Source organism: Populus nigra, chromosome 14 (genome assembly GCF_951802175.1).
Source record: "Populus nigra chromosome 14, ddPopNigr1.1, whole genome shotgun sequence".
Lineage (NCBI taxonomy): Eukaryota > Viridiplantae > Streptophyta > Magnoliopsida > Malpighiales > Salicaceae > Populus > Populus nigra.
Window position 1 is genome coordinate 9,623,400 of NC_084865.1, and position 13,459 is coordinate 9,636,858.

A 13,459-nucleotide genomic window follows, 5' to 3' on the forward strand; every position below is an offset into this window, starting at 1 on the left:
GTATATGGACAACATGATTGCTAAATTTAAAAAAAGGGAAAACCATTGTTAGAATATGAGAAAGTTGTTTGAAAGGTTGAGAAGGTATCAATTGAAGCTTAACCTTGTAAAATGCTAATTTGGGGTGAAATTCGAAAAGCTGTTAGGATTTGTGGTGAGTAGCCAAAGTATTAAAGTCAATCCTAATAAAGTAAAAGCAAGTTAGACAATGTAAGCTCTTAAAACATGAAAAGAAGTAAGAGGGTTCTTGGGTCGTTTGAATACATTGCTTAATTTATATCTCAAATGATAGCAACTTGTGAGCCAATCTTCAGACTCATTTGGAAAAAAAATCATGGGTTATAGAACGAGGAATGCTAAGAAACCTTTGATAAAATCAAGCAGAATTTGAAAAATCTACATTTGTCGGTACCTCCCTGTTGCGATGTCGCGGTCGCACAAATTAATTACCCTAGCTTCAAACACAACACACAAGATAGTATAGAGCAAGCAAGGGGTCGATCCCACGAGGAAGATTCAAGTCAGATTTTTATGCTAGATGATATGCAATTTGGGGGGGGGGGGTTGGACGTTATCTAGGCTAAAGCAAAAGAAAACAGAAAACTATCAAACTAAATTTAATAAAATCAGAAAATTATCAAGAGAACAAACCTTGGTCACAAGCACACATCCACCTACAGAAATCAGAACTGATCATGGAAACGAAACATCAATTTATATTCTGAATATTTATCTCTTCTTAACATTGGTTAGTTAACGGATCCGCCGTATAACTAGCCCTAACCATCAAACAACCACAGTGTCCACACTAGTAATTTAATTCAATGGCAGCCTTAAAAATTAGATAAGTTGATTAATCAAGAAAACATAACTGTCAGCAGTCTATGTTTGATTTGATTGAATCTTCTCCCTAAGATTAATAACGTAGATCCGCCATAATTATTAAACTCAGTTGCTTCACAAGTTCATATACCACAACTCCGGTTTTGATATCAAACTTAACAATAGATTGTCTACAATAATAACTTAGAGTCCGCTCTAGCAATTAAAATAAACAATCATAGGAAAAATAAGCATAGGAGAACAAACATATTCATCATATAAACTAAAAAGAAAAGGTAAAATAAATCTCACAGTTCTTGAAATCCGAAGGTTTCCGTGTCCTTGCAACCAAGAAAAAGTGTTTAGCCTTGCATGTTTGTTGAACAACTAATCAAAAAGAAGGAAGAATGCATAATTTAGGGTTTCTTAGAGGAAGGGGGCGTTTTTCTCTCCTTGGCTGGCTGCCCCACTTCTCTTCTCTCATTCTTTTTATATCCTAGGAAACCCTAGGTCTCTATTTTACAAAATAGTCCTCCATTAAGTAGACTGTTTACATTTAAGTACTTCAATAACTATTTTCCTAAAAAAAAAGAAATAGCCTTGCATGAAATCTTCAAGCTTTGACTTAGAGGAGCTAAATTGCTGAAATAAAAACTTGGATATCGGTTTAGATGCTTCGGAACGTAATTTGGACTCGTTTCTTCATGAAACCTGTTTGCTGGCAGAATTCAGATGTCATCTTTGAAAACTCATATCTCCCTCATATGACATCGTTTTTGGCTGAACGTTTGAGCGTTTATATAACTTTGAGTCATGAATCCAACAAAATTGAGTTTGCATCAATTGGACTTCTGTAGCTCCAGATATTCAAGTTGGAATGGCCGAAGGTCAACACTGGCAGATTGCAAGATTTGACTTTGAAGGCTGCGATTTCCATGCTCTTCCTTATTTTATTTTCTTGCCTTAGATGTCTAGAAAGGTATGGATGTTACCTTTCTAATTCCACTGGAATCACTTCATTTCAACCTCTAGAGCTCACGCTCTGCACAAAACATCGACTGAAGGTCAAATCTGCCAATTATCTCCAATTTACTCCTTTTTGCATCTTTCATCCAAAAGTGCCTTCAAAACATAAAACAAAGAATATCAAGGCATTTTATATATAAAACATAGGCAAAAAACTAGTTAAATGTGGGTGAAACTATTGAATAATATGGTTGCATCACTCCCATGCTTGGCAGACCGTTGATTCTATATCCGATAACAACCAAAAAAGTAATGGGATGTGTACTCAGGCAACATGATGAGTTTGGTAGAAAAGAGAGAGAAATCTATTATTTGAGTAAGAAGTTTATAGATTGCAAATCCAGATATATAATGGTAGATAAGCTTTGTTGTGCACTTGTATGAGCTGCAAAATGACTTCGATAGTACATGTTGTATTACACTATATGGCTAATTTTGAAATTGGATCCTTTAGATATATTTTTGAAAAATCTTATTTATCAAGCAGAATAGCAAGATGATAGGTGTTATTAGCTGAGTATAACATAATGTACATGACAAAAAAAGTCGTAAAAGGAAGTGCTATTAGTGATTATTTGGTAGACAATGCAATTGCCTTTGAATTTTTATTTCCTAGATGAAGATGTACTTGTAGTAAGAAAAAAAAGAACTAGACTAGTGGACAATGTATTTTGACGAAGCAGTAAATGTATATAGCAATGAAGCGGGAGTAGTAATAATTTCTCCTAATATAAAGCAATATCCTGTTTCGATTAAGCTGCAGTTTGAGTGCACCAATAACATGACCGAGTATGAAGCTTACATCTTCGAATTAGAAGCTGTATTAGAATTGAAGATAAAGAAATTTGATGTCTACGAAAACTCAATGCTAATAATCTACCATGTGAAAAGAGAATGACATATAAAAGATGTGAAGTTGAGGTCATATCAAGAATATTTGTCCAAACCAGTAAAATTATTTGACGAGATAAAATTCACTAATATGGGAAGAGACCAAAACCAATTTGCTAATGCTTTGGTCACTTTATCTTCCATGGCCAAAATTGATTATGGAAACAGGGTGCAACATATAAGTATTGAAGTCATAAATTCTTTGGTTCATTGCTGCTCAATCGAAGGAGAAGTGAATAGGAATTCGTGGTATTATGATATTAAACAGTTTATCCAATACTAGAAATATCCAATTATGGATAAAGCAAAGAAAAGATAAACAAGCTCAAAAGGGGCTCACTAAGGATAATATGCTTTAGGTTGGCTTTTTGGCTCAAGTGGTTAAAATTCCTAATGCCTTTATCATCTTCATGTATGTATGTAATATGAATGTAATCTCAACAAGATATGAAGCAAGTTCTAGAGATACATATCATTGAAAGAATGCACACTCAAAGAATATAATGTTGAAGGCTCAAAAGCTTGCATTGGTATAACACTATAATGTCAACATGGCATATTCTCAAAGTCAATCCCTAAACCAATTCAACCTTAAAATTTGCATGCATACTCCATTTAATTTATATCTTCATCTATCTCAATTAATTCTCATACATAATACTCATATTCTCAAAAACCAATGGGAGTTAAAAAGATCAAACACATTTTTTTTTAAAAAAAGAACAACAAAGAAAACTAAAATTAGAAAACCAACATTCTCCCAATACCCCCACACTTAAAACACAACATTGTCCTCAATGTTGAAATAAAAGCAAAGGAATAGAAGAGAATGACAGAAAATAAATTAAAATGCGAAAAAATAAAAGATAAGGAAAAAGAAAGCAAATCTGATTTTTTTTTGTGCTGGGTTACCTCCCAGTAAGCGCTTTTGTTTTATGTCATTGGCTTGACATGTGGCATGCTCATTCTTCATAGATTGGTTCAGCTAACTCTACAGAAGCGGTGAGTTCTGCCTTCCAACCTTCATAGAAAGGTTTCAAACGATGCCCATTGACCATGAGTACTTTGTTGGTTTTTAAACTTGTAATTTCAACTGCACCATAAGGAAAAACATTAGAAACAACAAAGGGTCCAATCCAACAAGAGCGCAATTTTCCAGGAAAAAGTTTCAAACGCGAATGATAAAGAAGGACTTTGTCTCCAACATGAAACTCCTTTCTTGTAAGCATTCGGTCATGAAGATTCTTAGTCTTTTCTTTATAAATCCTAGCATTCTCATAAGCATCATTTCGTATTTCTTCCAATGTAATTCCAATCTTTTTGGGCACCAAAAGGATAGGCGCCACCCATTCATTGTCTATGATGGGGTGAATGACTCCTGCATCATGGGGAACAGTTTGCAAAGCTTGCAAAGCCAATGCTGATTCATGCATGTTTTGGGGAACACATATATACCTGTCCATCTCTTCTATCTTGGTAGAATCATAGCCATAGCTCAAAGCTACGCTTAATCCATCCTCACAATCAAAATCAAAAACTTGCTGCACACACTTATCAATTTGGTCATAACATGTGATAGAATAAACATTGCTATAAGGATATGTCATTGCATCATGAAAATTGAATTCAATTTTTTCATCTCCTACCTCCATAGACAAGGTATCCTTACCACAATCAATCTTTGTGTTGGCAGTTTTCAAGAATGGTCTCCCAAATAATATAGGAGTGTTGGTTGATGAATCATAAGAATCATGTTCCATATCAAGAATATAAAAATCACATGGAATAACCAAACTATCAATCTTGACTAGGACATCTTCTATCACACCAAGTGGGTAAACAAAACTATGATCCGCAAGTTGTATTACAATGCTAGTTTTATTCAAAGGCTCAAGACTAAGAGAATCATAAACATGTTTGGGCATAACACTAATGGATGCACCTAAATCGCATAAAGCTCTTTTAAAACTAGCATTACCAATAACACATGGGATAGTAAACGCACCCGGGTCTTTTTGTTTCAAAGGCAGATTCTTTTGAACAACGGCAGATACAACTTCACCCATACTTACCGTTTCATTACCTTTCAGTTTGAAAGCTCTCTTAATAGTACACAACTCCTTCAAGAATTTTGCATACTTGGGAATTTGCTTGATAGCATCAAGTAAAGGAATGTTGAGTTCCACTTTCTTAAAAACCTCTAAAATCTCTTTTTCTTTGTCGTCTTTCTTTGACCTAGAAGAACTCACAGGAAAGGGTGGAATTGTTTTAAAACTGGAATTAATTGAGTGAGGAGTTACCTTTGGAGTGTTGGTCGATGTTTCAGTTTGTAGAGGAGGAGGATGTTCGTTCTTTGTACTCAATTTGGTTTCTATCTCTTCTTCTTCCTCCATCTCAATTTGTTTTGACCTTTTCTCTTCAAGTTCTTTCCCACTTCGTAGCATGATCACACTAACATTCTCTATTGGATTCAATGCTTGGGAAGGCAACTTTCCATTCATTTGTGCTTCCAATTTCCCCACACTTGAAGCTACTTGCCCCATTTGCTTCTCCAAGTTGTGAATACTTGACCTTGTTTCCTGTTGAAAAGACATGACATTTTGTTGCAAGGTAACACTATTAGAAGCCAAAGTTTTCATTATCTCACGAAGATCATCATTGGATGATGACCCCATAACATTGGAGTTTGTGTATGGAGGGGGTTGTCTTGCTTGATAATTCTGTTGGGGCTGAAATCCATGGGGATGGAATTGTCGGCCTTGATTGCCTTGTTGAGGCTGGTTCCCATACCGTAGGTTGGGATGATCTCTCCATCCAGGATTGTACGTATGGGAAAAAGGATCATACTTACGCTGAGGTTGTCCATTGAATGCTCCATCAACTGCATTAGCTTGTTCAATGTAATCTTCTTACATTGTTGGGCACATATCTGAAGCATGTCCTTGTAAGGAGCATATGCTACAAACTTTCACCTGCTGTACATTGCCACAAGCCAAAGAACGCACAAGAGAAGTAAGATCATTAACTTTATTCTCAAGGTTAGAAATACCTATCTCATTTACTCGTTTATTTGCGAAGTCTCCACGAGTGCCAAACTGTTTCGAGTTGGCTGCCATGTTTGAGATCAATTGGCGTGCAGCCTCGGGTGTCTTATCTACCAATGCCCCTCCACTTGCAGCATCAATGATACTACGGTCAGTAGGCACCAATCCTTCATAGAAATATTGAATGAGCAGCTGATCGGGTATTTGATGATGAGGGCATTGAATGCACAGTTGCTCAAATCTTTCCCAATACTCGGAAAGTGTCTCTCCATGAGATTGTCGAATCCCACATATTTCTTTCCTTATGTTGGCAACTCGAGATGCTGGGAAATACTTCTCAAGGAAGATCTTCTTCATGCCATTCCACGTTCCAATTGAACCTGGGAGAATGGAGAAAAGCCATACCTTTGCTGCCCCTTTTAAAGAGAAAGGGAAAGCTTTCAACTTAACATGTTCTTCATCAACGCCATTCGGTTTCATGCCAACGCAAACCATATGGAATTCCTTGAGATGAGTATGAGGATCTTCTCCTGCAAGACCATTGAAAGTTGGTAGCAAATGTATAAAACTAGATTTGAGCTCAAAGTTTACATTGTTGTCGATGTTTATGCACAATGGCTGATTTTCCACGTTAGGAGCAGCAAGCTCCTTGAGTGTTTATTGTCGTGCAACAGCCATGGTGTTAAGACGAGCTTCCTTTCGTAACCTGCGTAAAGTTTTTTCTATTTCGAGATTCAAATGCACTTGACTTTGATTAGTAGAACGGGTTACTGGCATAAATCATAAAGAAAACTCAAAATAAACCAACCACACAAGAGATCGAAAACAATGCAAATTGTACAAAAATCCTACGGTAGAAAACAAAAACTGCCTAAAAACCCTAAAAAACAGTGGAATTTGGCCTCGATAGGGTGGGGATAGTGGTTTACCACTTGTCCTGTTTAGAACATCGTTTCCCTTCAGGAAACAAATGGCCGATACCTAATTCCACCAAAAAATATGTTTTGAACAGTACCGTGCCGCAAGTGAACAGTACCGTCGCAAGCAAAAATTCTGTTTCTCTTTTTTTTTCATAGCAAATAAAAATAACAGTACAAGCACAAGAATCAACTAAAATTACCTCCCCGGCAACGGCGCCAAAATTTGTTGCGATGTCGCGGTCGCACAAATTAATTACCCTAGCTTCAAACACAACACACAAGATAGTATAGAGCAAGCAAGGGGTTGATCCCACGAGGAAGATTCAAGTCAGATTTTTATGCTAGATGATATGCAATTTGGGGGGGGGGGGTTGGACGTTATCTAGGCTAAAGCAAAAGAAAACAGAAAACTATCAAACTAAATTTAATAAAATCAGAAAATTATCAAGAGAACAAACCTTGGTCACAAGCACACATCCACCTACAGAAATCAGAACTGATTATGGAAACGAAACATCAATTTATATTCTGAATATTTATCTCTTCTTAACATTGGTTAGTTAACGGATCCGCCGTATAACTAGCCCTAACCATCAAACAACCACAGTGTCCACACTAGTAATTTAATTCAATGGCAGCCTTAAGAATTAGATAAGTTGATTAATCAAGAAAACATAACTGTCAGCAGTCTATGTTTGATTTGATTGAATCTTCTCCCTAAGATTAATAACGTAGATCCGCCATAATTATTAAACTCAGTTGCTTCACAAGTTCATATACCACAACTCCGGTTTTGATATCAAACTTAACAATAGATTGTCTACAATAATAACTTAGAGTCCGCTCTAGCAATTAAAATAAACAATCATAGGAAAAATAAGCATAGGAGAACAAACATATTCATCATATAAACTAAAAAGAAAAGGTAAAATAAATCTCACAGTTCTTGAAATCCGAAGGTTTCCGTGTCCTTGCAACCAAGAAAAAGTGTTTAGCCTTGCATGTTTGTTGAACAACTAATCAAAAAGAAGGAAGAATGCATAATTTAGGGTTTCTTAGAGGAAGGGGGCGTTTTTCTCTCCTTGGCTGGCTGCCCCACTTCTCTTCTCTCATTCTTTTTATATCCTAGGAAACCCTAGGTCTCTATTTTACAAAATAGTCCTCCATTAAGTAGACTGTTTACATTTAAGTACTTCAATAACTATTTTCCTAAAAAAAAAGAAATAGCCTTGCATGAAATCTTCAAGCTTTGACTTAGAGGAGCTAAATTGCTGAAATAAAAACTTGGATATCGGTTTAGATGCTTCGGAACGTAATTTGGACTCGTTTCTTCATGAAACCTGTTTGCTGGCAGAATTCAGATGTCATCTTTGAAAACTCATATCTCCCTCATATGACATCGTTTTTGGCTGAACGTTTGAGCGTTTATATAAATTTGAGTCATGAATCCAACAAAATTGAGTTTGCATCAATTGGACTTCTGTAGCTCCAGATATTCAAGTTGGAATGGCTGAAGGTCAACACTGGCAGATTGCAAGATTTGACTTTGAAGGCTGCGATTTCCATGCTCTTCCTTATTTTATTTTCTTGCCTTAGATGTCCAGAAAGGTATGGATGTTACCTTTCTAATTCCACTGGAATCACTTCATTTCAACCTCTAGAGCTCACGCTCTGCACAAAACATCGACTGAAGGTCAAATCTGCCAATTATCTCCAATTTACTCCTTTTTGCATCTTTCATCCAAAAGTGCCTTCAAAACATAAAACAAAGAATATCAAGGCATTTTATATATAAAACATAGGCAAAACACTAGTTAAATGTGGGTGAAACTATTGAATAATATGGTTGCATCACTCCCATGCTTGGCAGACCGTTGATTCTATATCCGATAACAACCAAAAAAGTAATGGGATGTGTACTCAGGCAACATGATGAGTTTGGTAGAAAAGAGAGAGAAATCTATTATTTGAGTAAGAAGTTTATAGATTGCAAATCCAGATATATAATGGTAGATAAGCTTTGTTGTGCACTTGTATGAGCTGCAAAATGACTTCGATAGTACATGTTGTATTACACTATATGGCTAATTTTGAAATTGGATCCTTTAGATATATTTTTGAAAAATCTTATTTATCAAGCAGAATAGCAAGATGATAGGTGTTATTAGCTGAGTATAACATAATGTACATGACAAAAAAAGTCGTAAAAGGAAGTGCTATTAGTGATTATTTGGTAGACAATGCAATTGCCTTTGAATTTTTATTTCCTAGATGAAGATGTACTTGTAGTAAGAAAAAAAAGAACTAGACTAGTGGACAATGTATTTTGACGAAGCAGTAAATGTATATAGCAATGAAGCGGGAGTAGTAATAATTTCTCCTAATATAAAGCAATATCCTGTTTCGATTAAGCTGCAGTTTGAGTGCACCAATAACATGACCGAGTATGAAGCTTACATCTTCGAATTAGAAGCTGTATTAGAATTGAAGATAAAGAAATTTGATGTCTACGAAAACTCAATGCTAATAATCTACCATGTGAAAAGAGAATGACATATAAAAGATGTGAAGTTGAGGTCATATCAAGAATATTTGTCCAAACCAGTAAAATTATTTGACGAGATAAAATTCACTAATATGGGAAGAGACCAAAACCAATTTGCTAATGCTTTGGTCACTTTATCTTCCATGGCCAAAATTGATTATGGAAACAGGGTGCAACATATAAGTATTGAAGTCATAAATTCTCTGGTTCACTGCTGCTCAATCGAAGGAGAAGTGAATAGGAATTCGTGGTATTATGATATTAAACAGTTTATCCAATACTAGAAATATCCCTCGAAGGCATCCAATACAGGTATGAAAACCCTATGAAGCTTAGCCATGGACTATATTACCTCAATGCAAGAAGTAATCTGATGGAACATTGTTGAGATGTTTGGATAGGACAAAAGAAAAAAAAAACGCTCCAAGAAGTTCATGAAAGGACTTGATTAACTACTTCGAGTTCAGAGAGCTAATGATATCGATGGATTATATTGATATTAGCATTATATGGAAATTAATTAGCTACTCCTAACATGGTGGCTAATGATGTTAAAGGATTCTTGACATTGACATTACCAATGAATAAATTAAAATATTTGAAAGGACTTGATTAGCTACTTTGAGTTTGGATAGCTAATGATATCAACATTACTTTGGTATTTGATTGGTCGATCTCTGGTAAGGTAGACTAATGATGCTAATGAGATTTATTAGCATTGGCATAAAAATCCCCAATGAATTTGTCAGGGAAAGCTAATGATATCAAGGGAATGCCTTAATATCAACATTTTTTCACAATGTGAGTTAGATATCTAAGGAAAGTTAGCAAATGATATTAATGATTGGAAATTAGCACACTTTTGAATTAATTCTTTCTTAAGGTGTCAGGTAGTCGATAACATGGAATCTCCCGGTACATGGAAGACTATGCCAAAATTTTGGTAAATAATAATAATAATAAAATTCCCACGTTATAATAAATATGTTTTAGTGGTTGTCCTGGTAATTGAGATTGTTACATCACATCATCAATCTTTAATTATTTTACAATCAACACATGCAATTAAATAAAAGATTTCCATATGCACATGATACAAGGATAAAAGATAAACTTTCACATATATAATATTTTGTATACTAATCTAGTTTACATAACTTTAAATCCATTATTCATAAATATCTTTACATACCATTAAAATATTAAATTTCATCAATTACAAGTACAAGTACTCAAAACTATGATTACAATTTTAATCCTATCAAAAAGTTGTGATGACATGATAATTATTCTTGCCTTCCCCATGATGCACTTGAAATTAAACACATGTCTCATAAATACAATATTTAAAATCATTATTTATTCATGAAGACTTAGTTCAATCATCTATTAATTAACCATTTCTTCTACGAGGTTGTTTCCAATCCTTGTAAGTCATTATTCCATTTCATCATTTCAAAAACTTCTTTCCTTCTAAACTCCCAGTCTTATTCTAGCATTTCCATTTGAAAACCAATAATACGATGATCCCAATTATACCACCAATCAATCTTATATTCCCATTTGGATGCCGACCAATTTTGACATTTCCATTTGAAAGCCAATAATCCGATAATCCAAACAGAATACCAATCAATCTAGTAATCCTATTTGGATGCCTATAAATCCGGTGCTCCCATTCGAAAGCCAATAATCCGGTACTCCAAACTAGATACCAATCAATTCAGCGATCCTATTCAGATGTCTATCAATCCAGCATTTTAATTCAGAAGCTAATAATCTGGTAATCCTAACTAGATACCAATCACACCAGCATTCCTATTTGGAAGCCAATAAGTCTTTCATTTATTCCCATATCAGACAAACATACTTATTCTCTTAATTATCATTATGCAATTGCATATTTAAAAAATATATAGTGAATAACAAACCGATGTATAAATAAAGAGATCAAGATATAGGACACCTACTTAAGGCTTATTGAGAAACAATAGTCCTTACTGTTTATAAAGCCCTTATAACCTCTTCTGCACCATCATCATCAATTATATTCTTAAATTAAATTATCATTTCATTTAGATTCATTTTCATTATATATATATATATATATATATATATATATATATAAGCTCTCATGCTATTAAACATCGTTTCTTTATTTTTCAATCCTTAATGATAATTCAATCATCTTTAAATAATATCTAATCACATTAATTAAATACATTCTGCTACAAGCACAATAATCAAGGCAATTTCATGATTTATCAGGTCTTGATTACAAGCAGTGTTAAGAGGAAGAATACATTTTCCTCAAACCCTTTTATCTTTACTCTATTTAAGCAAATCCCCAATAAAATAGAAGGAATAGAAGAAAAACCTAATTCCCCTTTTTCTAAACCTATCCCATAGCTTCACTGCCTAGTAAGGCATGTACAACCAATTTTTAGCTATTTATAATTTGACCCCTCATTTATTCAGGATGAACTGGTCAACCATTTGGGTTTGTTAAATGAACTGGTCGACTGATTTCTTGTCCCCACAATTTGTTTTCTTCTAAATCATGTAGTATCGATTTAATCCTTCATTTATGTTCAATTCCACCATTTTAAAATTTCATAATCTTCCTAACTTTAGTTCTTTTAGCTGAGGTTTACAATTAATTAACATTTGGGTAGAAAAATTTGTTTATTGGATGACATGATGGGTGTATAGAAATATACCTTTATAAATCTGGCATGAATGGTTCAAATAATGAATTTGGATGTAAATAGCGAAATTGAGAATGGTTAAGTTGATGAGTGTTGACATATGTATATGTCAATAAGAAAATGATGCATAAACTAAGTTTCTGGTTATAAAATTATAATTGATTTTGAATATTATATATTGACTCTCTATGAAGTGGGAAGTAAAAATATTTATGAACACTGTGTTTGTAGATTGTTCAATTCCTTATACTTTAGCTTGATAAAGGGAGATCAAAGTGTGTTACACTTAATAAAAGGGGGAAAAACTCGTAATAGTCTTGTATTCTATATATAAAAAAATTACCTTAATTTTCTTAAGTCCAAGGCTTAAGGAAGCCATTTTATGGTAGAAATTATAGGGTGTTACACTTATTTTTTGGCATCAGATATTGTCGATTCATTAGATAACCAATCTATAATCATTGATTCTTTGATATATAATTAGAAACATATTTATGAGTGGAGGTAGGTAATAGTCTCATAAATAAATCGAAGTGTGAAGTTCTTAACTTAGCTTTAACAGGTTAAGAAAAAAAATAGAAAATGCCAAAACTAGAAAAATAATAAAGAAGAGGAGATAGATATAAACAAAAGTTGTAAAGAAAGCGATTAAAAAAAGTTATAAATTTCAATAAAAGAAATAATGTGAAAAATTGTCGAAAGCTTGTGGAGAAATTGTGTATATGGAGTTGCTCATCATTTTCAGCTTTTGGATGATCTATTTACAATATTACAGCCATGGAATTTTACAATCCTAATCCCATATAAGTTGTTTTAGATAGATAAGGACTTTGCAATATGAATTCTAGTGCAATTCATACTCATTATTTGCACGGATCATTCCTAACAGTTATATGTGTTCTTGTTGTACTACAATATTTACCAATTAACATGTTAATGGCTTATTTTTTACATAGAACTTGATCTTTGATCACTCTCATGAATCTAGATCTCTTGATCGATGGTCAAATTTGGTTACCTTGATTAATCGATGATCAATTTCAACTCTCTTCACTAGTTTGCTCGAAAATGTAAAGTACACAATTACTGTTTTTATTCAAATGATACGTGGATAAATTAATTTTGACATAAACAATGTTCTCTATGTTTTACTAGTTTGCTCGAAAATGTAAAGTACACAATTGTTGTATTTATTCAAATGATACGTGGATAAATTAATTTTGACATGAACAATGTTCTCCATGTTTTTTTACTTATAGTAAATGAAGGAAACTTGACTTGCTCTTTTTTTTTCTTAAATTGATTGATAAATTGACGATGAATGATGTGAAAAATAGAGTATCATTCTTTCAAAATGTTGACCATGTATCACTTTCTAACATGTCAACCAACTACAAGATTTTGAAATGAAATGTTGCCTGACTTTATACACAATGCTTAGGTTTGTAAAAACTATATCATTAATTTGTAATTAACTAATTAATTCATCAATTAATACTTAAC